This window comes from Sciurus carolinensis, chromosome 11 (assembly GCF_902686445.1).
Source record: "Sciurus carolinensis chromosome 11, mSciCar1.2, whole genome shotgun sequence".
Lineage (NCBI taxonomy): Eukaryota > Metazoa > Chordata > Mammalia > Rodentia > Sciuridae > Sciurus > Sciurus carolinensis.
In genome coordinates, this window is record NC_062223.1 from 18,265,948 (window position 1) to 18,275,903 (window position 9,956).

Consider the following 9,956-nt stretch of genomic DNA (forward strand, 5'->3'; position numbering starts at 1 on the left):
CCAATAGACGCCGATTCTTTCTCTTGAGGATTTGGAGTGATGGGAAGTACTGACAACTTTTAACTTGATATTTGAGAAGAAGAGAATGACTTGAAGAAGTAGGGAGGAATGTAGAAACTTTGGAACCATTTTCTCCCAGAAATAAAAGCCAGTCTAGTACCTTTGTATCACAAGTATTTTGTTACCTCCTGGGGGAAAAAATTGGTTTTCCACTTTTGCAGAGTTTCCAGTGCCGGTCCTGTGAGATCATCATCAGTAGTCTGAGTGAGAGCTGAACTTGATGCCACGGGGGGTCGATCAATTCTAAAGCAATTGGAGAGCTGTCTCTGGGAAAAGACAGCTATCTTTTATTGAATTTTTTGATTGTAAAGAAATAATTTTCCTGCAGTAAGCGAATGATGCATTGTGTAAGTGCTGGCGGTCGGAACAAATGTTTCTTCAGAGGTAGTCTTAGGTCATGTAGGAAGTTGAGATGCAGTCTAATGCAGAGAAGACACCATGGCGACCTCAGGGCTATGCCTAGTTCTTGAGTATTTTCTTTGGATGCATAATATATGACATTAAGTAAACTTTGTTTATTTTTTTTATTCGTTAGTAAATTTTGTTTTGACCATATTAAAAAAGTCAGAAGAGTTCACATAAAGTTCTGGATTCCTCATTCCCTTGAAAAAAGCAGAGTAAGCTCTGTCAATGCTGGACTCTATCCTGTGGAAACAATTGGCTGGACTCGAATGGTAGGAGTGCCCTTTAAATGAGAGTTGCATCCTTCACCACATACGGTCTTATACCCTCTCCATTTCACTGATGACTGAAGTGGACATTTTGGTTTGTAATCCTTGGACTAAGGGCAAGAGTTCTGGCCTGGGAGAAAGGTGCCTGAATACTGGCTCTGAGACTGAAATGCCAGGGTGAATCTCTGCAGCTCACGAGACCTTGGTGAATGCATGCAGGAAAGGAGATATCGTCCTATGTGTTTTCATCAACTTTTTTGCTTCTGTGACCAAAAGACGTGACAAGAAAAATGGTAGAGGAGGAAAAGTTTATTCTGGGCTCATGGTTTCAGAGGTCTCAGTCCATAGATGGCTGACTCCATTTCTTGGGGCCTAAGGTGAAGCAGAATATCATGGTGGAAGTGTGTGGTAAAGGAAAGTGGCTTAGAACATGGTACCGGAAATCAGAGAGAGAACTCCTCACCAAGAACAAAATATAAACCAGGCACACCCCCAAGGGCCCACCTCCTTCAGGTACACTCTACCTACCTGTGGTTACCACCCAGTTAATCCCTATCAGGGGATTAATTTGCTGATTGGGTTAAGGCTCTTATAACCAAACCATTTCACTTCTAAGCTTTCTGGCCTTGTCTCTCACATGAGCTCTTGGGGAACAGCTAATACCTAAACCATGACACCATGTGTTTGGAATAGCTGATTCACGGGTCGGTCTACTCATTCAGTTGACACTTATTGAATATGTACATTGTCATGCTGCTGGAGAAGCACTGCTGGCCGAGACAAATATCAGGCATCTTCTAGGGGAGAAAACAGGTAATTACCCAAGGGGGGAAATGCAGTGTGCAAGGAGGACCCATTTCAGGGAATCTTACCTAGTCTAGGGCTCCAGGGGAGTCTGTCAGGAGAAAGGGAGACTTAAAATGAGGCTTGAAGGATGAACAGCAGCGCCTAAGGAAAGGAAAATAATGTCCCAGGCAGAGAGAACCACAGGCTCTTAGACTGAAAAGGAGAAAGAAAGCAAGGTGTACTTGAGGAAAAATAAGGCGAGATAGCTGACAAAGGTTGGAAAGTGAAAATGAAAACAACAAAAAGCAAGTTGGAGCTGGAGACACGAGGAAAGGTCAAACTATGAGGCCCTTGGAAAGGTTCGTGTGGTCAAGAAGTATGCAGTCAGTTTTAGTTTGGGACTTTTTATTTTGAGGCTTCAGAAGAAAATTTTATTTTGAAACTGCCTCTTTGGTTATTCAAGGAGAAGCCGGTGGTGTGTGGCTGAATCTGAAGTACTAATATGGGAGTGTGGCGAGGTGCAGGGCTGGTTCATGCTTAGGGGCTCACGTTAAACCAAATGATGTTTTATACCTCGCAAACAGAAAGCACAGGTAAATCATACGTTGCATTTTAATAGAGTAAATTACATTTTAATAGGAAACAAAACCCACCTGCATGCACCGCTTTTGTGGAAGGTGGCTTGACAACCACACAATGTGAACTATTGGTGTAGGACATCTGAAAAGTTAATCAGCATCCAAATGTGTTTCCCAGAAAACCCATTCTTAACAAGTGTGTAATGGTAACTATAGAAAATGTTGCCTAGGTGACATTTAAACACCAAGACAGCAAAAGAGAGACATCATCCCTTAGGACTTTCTTAAGTTAAAAATTTGACCTCTCTAATTTCTTGAGAATCTTTCCCCATTTCAGTACAATGCAAAAATTGGTTTAATAATTCCAACTTTCTGCTGACTTTTCCAGGTAATTGAGTGAAAATAGTTTTCATAATCCAAATACGTGCTTTGGTTCTTTTGGAGAACTTTGGGGATAAAGAATGAGAACCACTGGTGTATGGTAATTGCTAAAGGGGATAGAACAGGAAGATCTCTGGTTTTGTTAATTTGTGATCTCCTCCCTTAATTCGTGTGTGTGTGTGTGTGTGTGTGTGTGTGTGTGTGCGTGCGCGCACGCACTCTGGGCGTGGGGGTTTATCAGTGTCCCACCTGCTCCATCTGCTCCCTCTCTCCTAATGGGAAAATGAACATGCTCATCTCTCTCTCCATTAATGTCAACGTCCTTGGCTGCCCTCCAATCCTAGTGCTTGTTTTAAATTGGAGCAGAGTATGAGGCATGGCTTCCCACACAGTCTAAAAATTCCTGTTTAAAGGGATTATCTATATACTGGTGCATGAGCTTGAAATAAAAGAGCAACCATCTCCACTTTTCGGTTTCTCTTTGTCTGAGCTCTGGGTCATCCAGATTAATTATAAATGGTCAAGAGGGCTGGCCTGGACTTTCCTGGATGAATTGTCTTCAGGATATGATGAGAAACTCATGGTAATACTCTGCTCTGATGCATCTCTCTCTCTGACTTTCTCCACAGTTAGACATTCCTTTATTAGAGTTTCCTTTTTAAAAATAAGTTCTTTTCAGAATTGTTTTGAACCAAGTGAATTTGTTGAATATCAACTATGTGACATATAATATGATAGCTGTAAGAAATGAAAAATAATCACAACTATGGCAATAAGTACTATTTTTTTGAGCATTTGCTAAAGGACAGGTGCTACATTAGGTGTGGTATTTCATTTAATTCTTTTAAACTCTTTGAGAGGTAACTATTATTGCCTTTGCTTTGTAGATGAGAACGTGGAAGGTCAGAATCACCCATCTGGAGGGTATTGAAGGTCAATTTGAACCCAGCAGACTGACTTTCAAGACTAAACTCTCAGCCCAACATGTTGTCCTTGAGGAGTCTGTAACTGGAGTGGAAGACACACTAACTAGTAATCAAGGTTTGTGCTTACAAATATATGAACAGACCCTGGAGGGCCCGAGTGGGGAGTTAGGCAAGATTTTGGAATAGCCCTGATATTGCAGCAAGACTTTAAAATCCAGTGGGAAGTTAAAACAGGGAGGCAAGCAAACTCCAGGTGGAGGAAGTCATAGTTATGAAAAGAACAAGGGCATGGGGTGCTTGGGAGCAGCTGGAAATTCCAGGTAGCAGGAGAAGGCAAGGGGGAAGAAGGTCAGGATGGAGAATGGAAAGATGCCCTAGAACAAAAACACCATGTCCTAGGACCACAGGTCCGATTCTATAGGGCAGTGGCCACAGCTTTGTCATACCAAATGTATTTGATAGCAATGTATAATTAATTACAACCCTTTTGCTGACCTGAAATAAAATGTACAGATAGCACAAAGTACCTGTAAATATACTTCTCAAGCAAAATCAATATATCATTCCAACTCTAAAGGAAAGGAAAATTAAAAGAAAAGTAACTTAAATACTTATTTAGCATTGAAATGCTTAAGCACAGCTTCTGTAGAAATCATAAAAAAAGAGCTAGGTGCTTGCATCTCATGTTTCCATGAACACAACAGCTAGGAATGCAGATCGACTTGATTCTCGATTCTCATGTATTTGAGACTCAAGTACAATGTGAGTGTTGCATTTGGTAACAAAATTTCCCCAAATGGTAAAAATTTCTCTGTTAATTTCCTAGGAAAACAAAGTCTACTCTTTTCTCCATTTACCCAGTACTTGCATTCCAGGTAATTCAGGGTGTGTTAAAATTGTCAATTCACAATAGCTAAACTGTGGAACTAACCTAGATGCCCTTCAATAGATGAATGGATAAAGAAACTGTGGTCTATATACACAATGGAATATTACTCAGCCTTAAAGAATAAAATTATGGCATTTGCAGGTAAATGGATGGAGTTGGAGAGTATCATGCTAAGCAAAATAAGCCAATCCCAAGAAACCAAAGACCAAATGTTTTCTCTGATATGTGAATGCTGATCCATAATGGTGGGGGTGGGCAAGGGGAGAATGGAGAAACTTTGGATTGGGCAGAGGGAAGTGAGGGCAGGGGACAGGGAATGGAGGTGGGAAAGATGATGGAATGAGATGGACATCATTAACTTAGGTACACATATGATCTCACGAATGGTATGACTCTAAAATATATACAACCAGAGAAATGAAAAGTTGTGCTCCATTCATATACAATGAATCGAAATGCCTTCTGTTGTCATATGTAACTAATTAGAACAATAAAAATAAAAAATTGTACAAAAGTATGTGTGTTTATTGTAAAGCAGAATTAAGTTGTATGCTCAGATGATAAAATATTTTTCACTTATGTGATAGCTGGAGGGACATTTGAAAATCAAGGGGAATATTGACTACTCTTGCTTGTGAGAGATCACACTGTGGCTTTAGTGACTTCTACCCTGAGCATTGTCTGTATATCTCCATCACAGTGAGAACTGACAATATTCCTGGAAGTTAAAAAAAAAAAAAAGTCACCAGGGATCTTTACCATTCAATTAGGAATAAAACTGAAAGAACTAAGTTAAGAATTATTTTTCAAAAGCCTTCCCTGCAAAGAGCTCCAGGTACATTGAGGAAGGTAGACAAGTAACTAAGGCAACAGGAACCTCTGTGCTAAGTGCTGACAGAGTGACAGGAACTAGAAGAGAGAGGCCCAGTTCTTCCTAGGCCTGGGAAGTTCTCTCAGAGGAAGTCATGCCAAGGTTGATGTTGGAATGGTGACTTGGATCCTTCCTTGCACACAGTAGTGGAAGGAGGACATTCTAGAAAGAGGACCCACATGTACAATAGCATCAGATGAGGCCAAGAGAACCTGCCATGGTCAGAGCTCTGCATGCATGACCATAGATGTGGGGAAAGGAGGAAAGAAGGCTGGAGAGCAGCCAGCAAGCCAGATCCCAAAGTTTAGTGATCTTTGGAGCTACCCAAGATTATTAGCAGGAAGGAAATGCCCTGAATTAATGTGGAGCTAAATTATAGCACTGTGGTGGTACTCAAATTGTGTTCCCAGATGAGAGAAACAGTATTACTCGGGAGCTTTTTGGGATTGCAAATTTTGGGGCTTCACCCTGGACCTACTGAATCAGAAATTCTGGAGTTAGTACTAGTTAGATGTGCTTAGTGAGCTTCCCCCACCTCCACTTTCTCCACTTGGTTGTCCAAGAGACATCTTGCAATCTACATGTCCAAACTTCGGGGGGCCTTTAAGAGTTGATTAGACTATGAGGGCTCCTCCCTTTTGAGGGATCAAGACCCTTATAAAAGAGGTTTCATGAAGCATTCATTTTGGTGACTTTTCTACCTTCTGCCATCTTAGGGCACAGTGTTCCACCCCTCTGGAGGATGCAGCAACAAGGGCACATCTTGGAAGCAGGGAGCAACCCTCACCAGACAAGTGAACTTGCCAGTACCCTGGTTTTGAAGTCCCCAGGTTCCAGAATGGTGAGAAAATAAAATTATACTTGTTATAAATTATGTTGTCTTGGGTTGTTTGTTATAGCAGCACAAACAGACTAAGACAGCCTATACTGTAAACAACTTCAAGTAAGTAAATGAAAGAAACAATGCTTCTTGGACAATGGACAGCCCTGGACAATGATCCTTGGGGAAAGGGAAATAAGTGAACCAATTTCTCCAGTTGACTCAAGTCGTGCCTGGAGAGAATTTCCAGGGCATGACACCAGGAGGGGGAATTCAAACAGAATTGGTGATCTTCCTGAGTTAGAGAAACAGAGTTAAGAATTCAGGGAACCCCACACAGCTAGAACTGAAAGGAGCTGGATAGGAGAGGGCTGTCTAGAGAGGAAGACACTTCCTTCTACGCATGTGCATGCACACATACATGCATTCAAGCACTAAGAGAGGGAGAGACCTTTACCAGTCTGCAAGTCCCTCATATTCCCAGCTGAGAACTGATGACCACATACATATGGTGAAACTGTCCAAGGCCTTGGAGGCAGAACAATAGCGAGCCATCACAGAAGACCAGAGATGGTTCATGTTTCCACCAGCTGGAGCAGAGAAATCTTGTAATAAATGGGATATTGGGTAAAGAACTCAGGAGCATATCACCTTAGTAGGATAAAATTAGGTTTTTGTCAAAAGACTGCTTTAGTCCTATTTAATAGAACTTAAAGGCAAGATTTTATATGATTAAACCATTTCTTGAACAAAATTTAAATCGACATTTAATAATTGCACATATTTATGGTGCACAATGTGTTGTTTTGATCCATGTGAACATTGTGTTCTGATAACACAGTGCTATTTGGCATATCCAACATCTCAAACACTTATCATTTCTTAGTGGTGAGAACATTCAAAATCCTCTCTTTTAGTTTTTGGAAATATTCACTACATTATTGTTAACTATAGACTCCCCAGGGTGTAATAGAACACCAGGACTTATTCCTCTTGTCTAATTAAAATTTGTACCTCTTCACCAACCTTTCCTCATTCCTCTCCCTTTTAGCCTCCCTAGCTTCTGGTAATAAGAGTCAACCTGTTTCCAAGTAACTTGACAGCATCTCAAATTAGAGCTCAAGGGCATTTAAAGGAATACAAAAATATCCAGTTAAAAGTTACAACTTGGTATCCAAGCAAAATTACCAGACATGCTTCCCTCCATAAATGAAAAAAAAAAAAAAAAAGCAGGAAAAATACAACTAATAAAGAAAAACTACACTAATATTAAAAAAACGCAGAAATTAAAATATGATAGTATTATCAAACAAGGACTCTATAATAGCCATTACAAATACATATCATCTATTCAGGAAAATAGCAGAGGCAATAATCTGTTAGGGAAGGACAGTCTTTTTCATACAACCCAAATCTAACCTCTAATTAGAGGTGGAAAAATACTAAGTCTGAGATGAAAAAATGCTGGATATGATTAAGAACAGATTAAATGGGAAGTAAGAAATTTTAAAACTTGAACACATAACAATAAAAATGATCAGAGGGTCAGGCACGGTGGCATGCACCTGTGATTCCAGTGGCTCGGGAGGCTGAGGCAGGAGGATCATGTGTTCAAAGCCAGCCTCAGCAATGGCGAGGCACTAAGCAACTCAGTGAGACCCTGTCTCTAAATAAAATACAAAATAGAGCTGGGGATGAGGCTCAGTGGTCAAGTGCTCCTGAGTTCAATACCTGGTACCAAAAAAAAAAAAAAAAAAAAAAAAAAATCAGAGAGAAAAATGATTGAAAGCAAACAAAAGAGCATTAGAGAGCTTTTGGGTAATTTGAAGCAATCTAATATGTGTATTGACAAATTCTAAGTGACAGAAATATTAAGAAAACCACATAAAGATATATCATAATAAAATTGCTCCAAGCCTCAAAGTCAGTGGTGAAGAGAAATTCTTAAAAAGCAACATGAGATTGAAAAAAATGAGATACACATAATACACAGAGGAATAAAGTTAAGATTCTAGCTGACTTCTCACTAGAAATAATGTGAGCCAGAATACATAGAACAGCATCCTTAAAATACTGAATAAAAAAAAAATTGCCAAACTAAAATTCCTTACCCAGGGAAAATATTCTTTAAAAATTAAGATGTCCCTCAGAAATGAGAGACAGGAGGGAGTATGAAAGACGGTGGAATGAGACAGACATCATGACCCTATGTACATGTATGATTGCATGAATGGTATGAATCTACATCATGCACAACCATAGAAATGAAAAGTTGTACCCAATTTGTGTACAATGAATCAAAATGCAGTCTGTAAAATTAAAAAAGAATAAAAAAATTAGAATGTCCCCGTCTGCCACCCCAAAAAACGGACAAAAATGCTGGAAGAATTTAGCACCAATATGTCTGTAGTATAAGACATGTTAAAGGATTTCATTTTTAAAGTTTTTCTCCTGTTAGGAGAATGGAAAATTCCTTTAACAGGAGAAAAACTTTATACAAGTTGGAAAACAGATCTACACAAAGGAATTCTTTAAAAGTTTAGTATGCTGTAAAATGGTCAAACTTCATTAGATCAATTTCTGTTTAATCAAGAATTTTATCACATGTTAAATAATTTTCTAGTTTTTCTGAACTTTGCCTGTTTTTCATCTTCTTAAAAGTAATTTTTTAGTTGTCAGTAGACCTTTATTTTATTTATTTATATGTGGTCCTGAGAGTCAAATCCAGTGCTTCACACATGCTAGGTAAGACAAACAAAAACAAAAACAACACAACAACAAAATAAAACAAACAAAAAAACGCCAGAAATGGTAAATATGTGTATAAATCCAAAATCAAAATTTGATTTTACTCCCCAAGCCTGCTCTACCATGGTCCTTCCCAGGACAGTCACTGTCTCTCCAATCCTCCAACTGTTAAGCCAAAACCCTTTAGTCATCTTTGACTTCTCTGCTTCTCAAATTCTGTCTAAACCATGAGGAAATTCCCGTGGATCTAGTATCCAGTACCTGTATCCAGTACCCTTGACCTGTATACAGTACCCTTGACCTGTATCCAGTACTCTTGACCTATATACAGTACCCTTGACCTATACAGTACCCTTGACCTGTATCCAGTACCCTTGACCTGTATCCAGTATCCTTGACCTATATCCAGTACCCTTGACCTGTATCTAGTACCCTTGACCTGTATCCAGTACCCTTGACCTATATCCAGTACCCTTGACCTACATCCTGAGTTCAACTGCTTCTCATCTAGCTGCTGCTAGCATGGTGGCCCCACGTCATCACTGACCCAGATGACTGCGAGTCTCCTGAAAGGTATCTGGTTTTCTGCCCTTGGTCTCCCACCTTCTAATCTTAATGGAGCAGCCAGGGCCATCCGCTTAAAGTAAGAGTTTTAGTTCACGTCACTCTGATACTCAGAATCCTTCAATGGTTCACCTTTTCTCTTAGGGTAACATCTGAGGTTAGTACACAATGGTCTCCAGGCCCTGTGGAGTCTACCCTACCTACCCACCTTTCTAACCCCATTTCCTGCTGCTTTCCCCATTGCTCTTTCCACCTCAACCCTCCTGGCTCCCTTGCATTTCTTTGAACACACCAGGTATGCTTTGGACTTGGGAAGCCCTGTAAGTCCCCTGCTGGACTTTCCTTTTCCCAGACACACACTTGGCTCCTGTCCTCACCTCTTTAAAGTCTTTGTCAAAGGTTACCTCCTCCCTGAAGTGCACCCTGATTACTTTATTTTATACTGTTCCTTCCCCCTTTCCCACTTTCTGATATTTATAGAGCGCCTCTTGGCTTCCAATGCATTCTATAATTATGTTTGCTCTCTGTCTCTGTCTTAGTCCATTTGGGTAGTAGAACAAATTACCATAGACTGGGTAACTTACAAACCACAGAAGTTTATTTCTCACAGTTCTGGAGGTTAGGAAGTCCAAGATCAAGTAGCAGGCAGATTTGGTGATTGG

At 40.0% G+C, this 9,956-nt stretch overlaps 1 long non-coding RNA gene across 1 annotated transcript; it reads left to right on the forward strand.

The window, feature by feature from the left end:
• The first annotated feature begins 2,355 nt into the window (after positions 1–2,355).
• LOC124958448 (uncharacterized) lies at positions 2,356–6,006 on the forward strand. Its single transcript, XR_007103888.1, has 3 exons — positions 2,356–2,483; positions 3,364–3,517; positions 5,879–6,006. It is a non-coding gene; the product is annotated as an uncharacterized LOC124958448 (long non-coding RNA).
• The last annotated feature ends 3,950 nt before the right edge of the window (positions 6,007–9,956 follow it).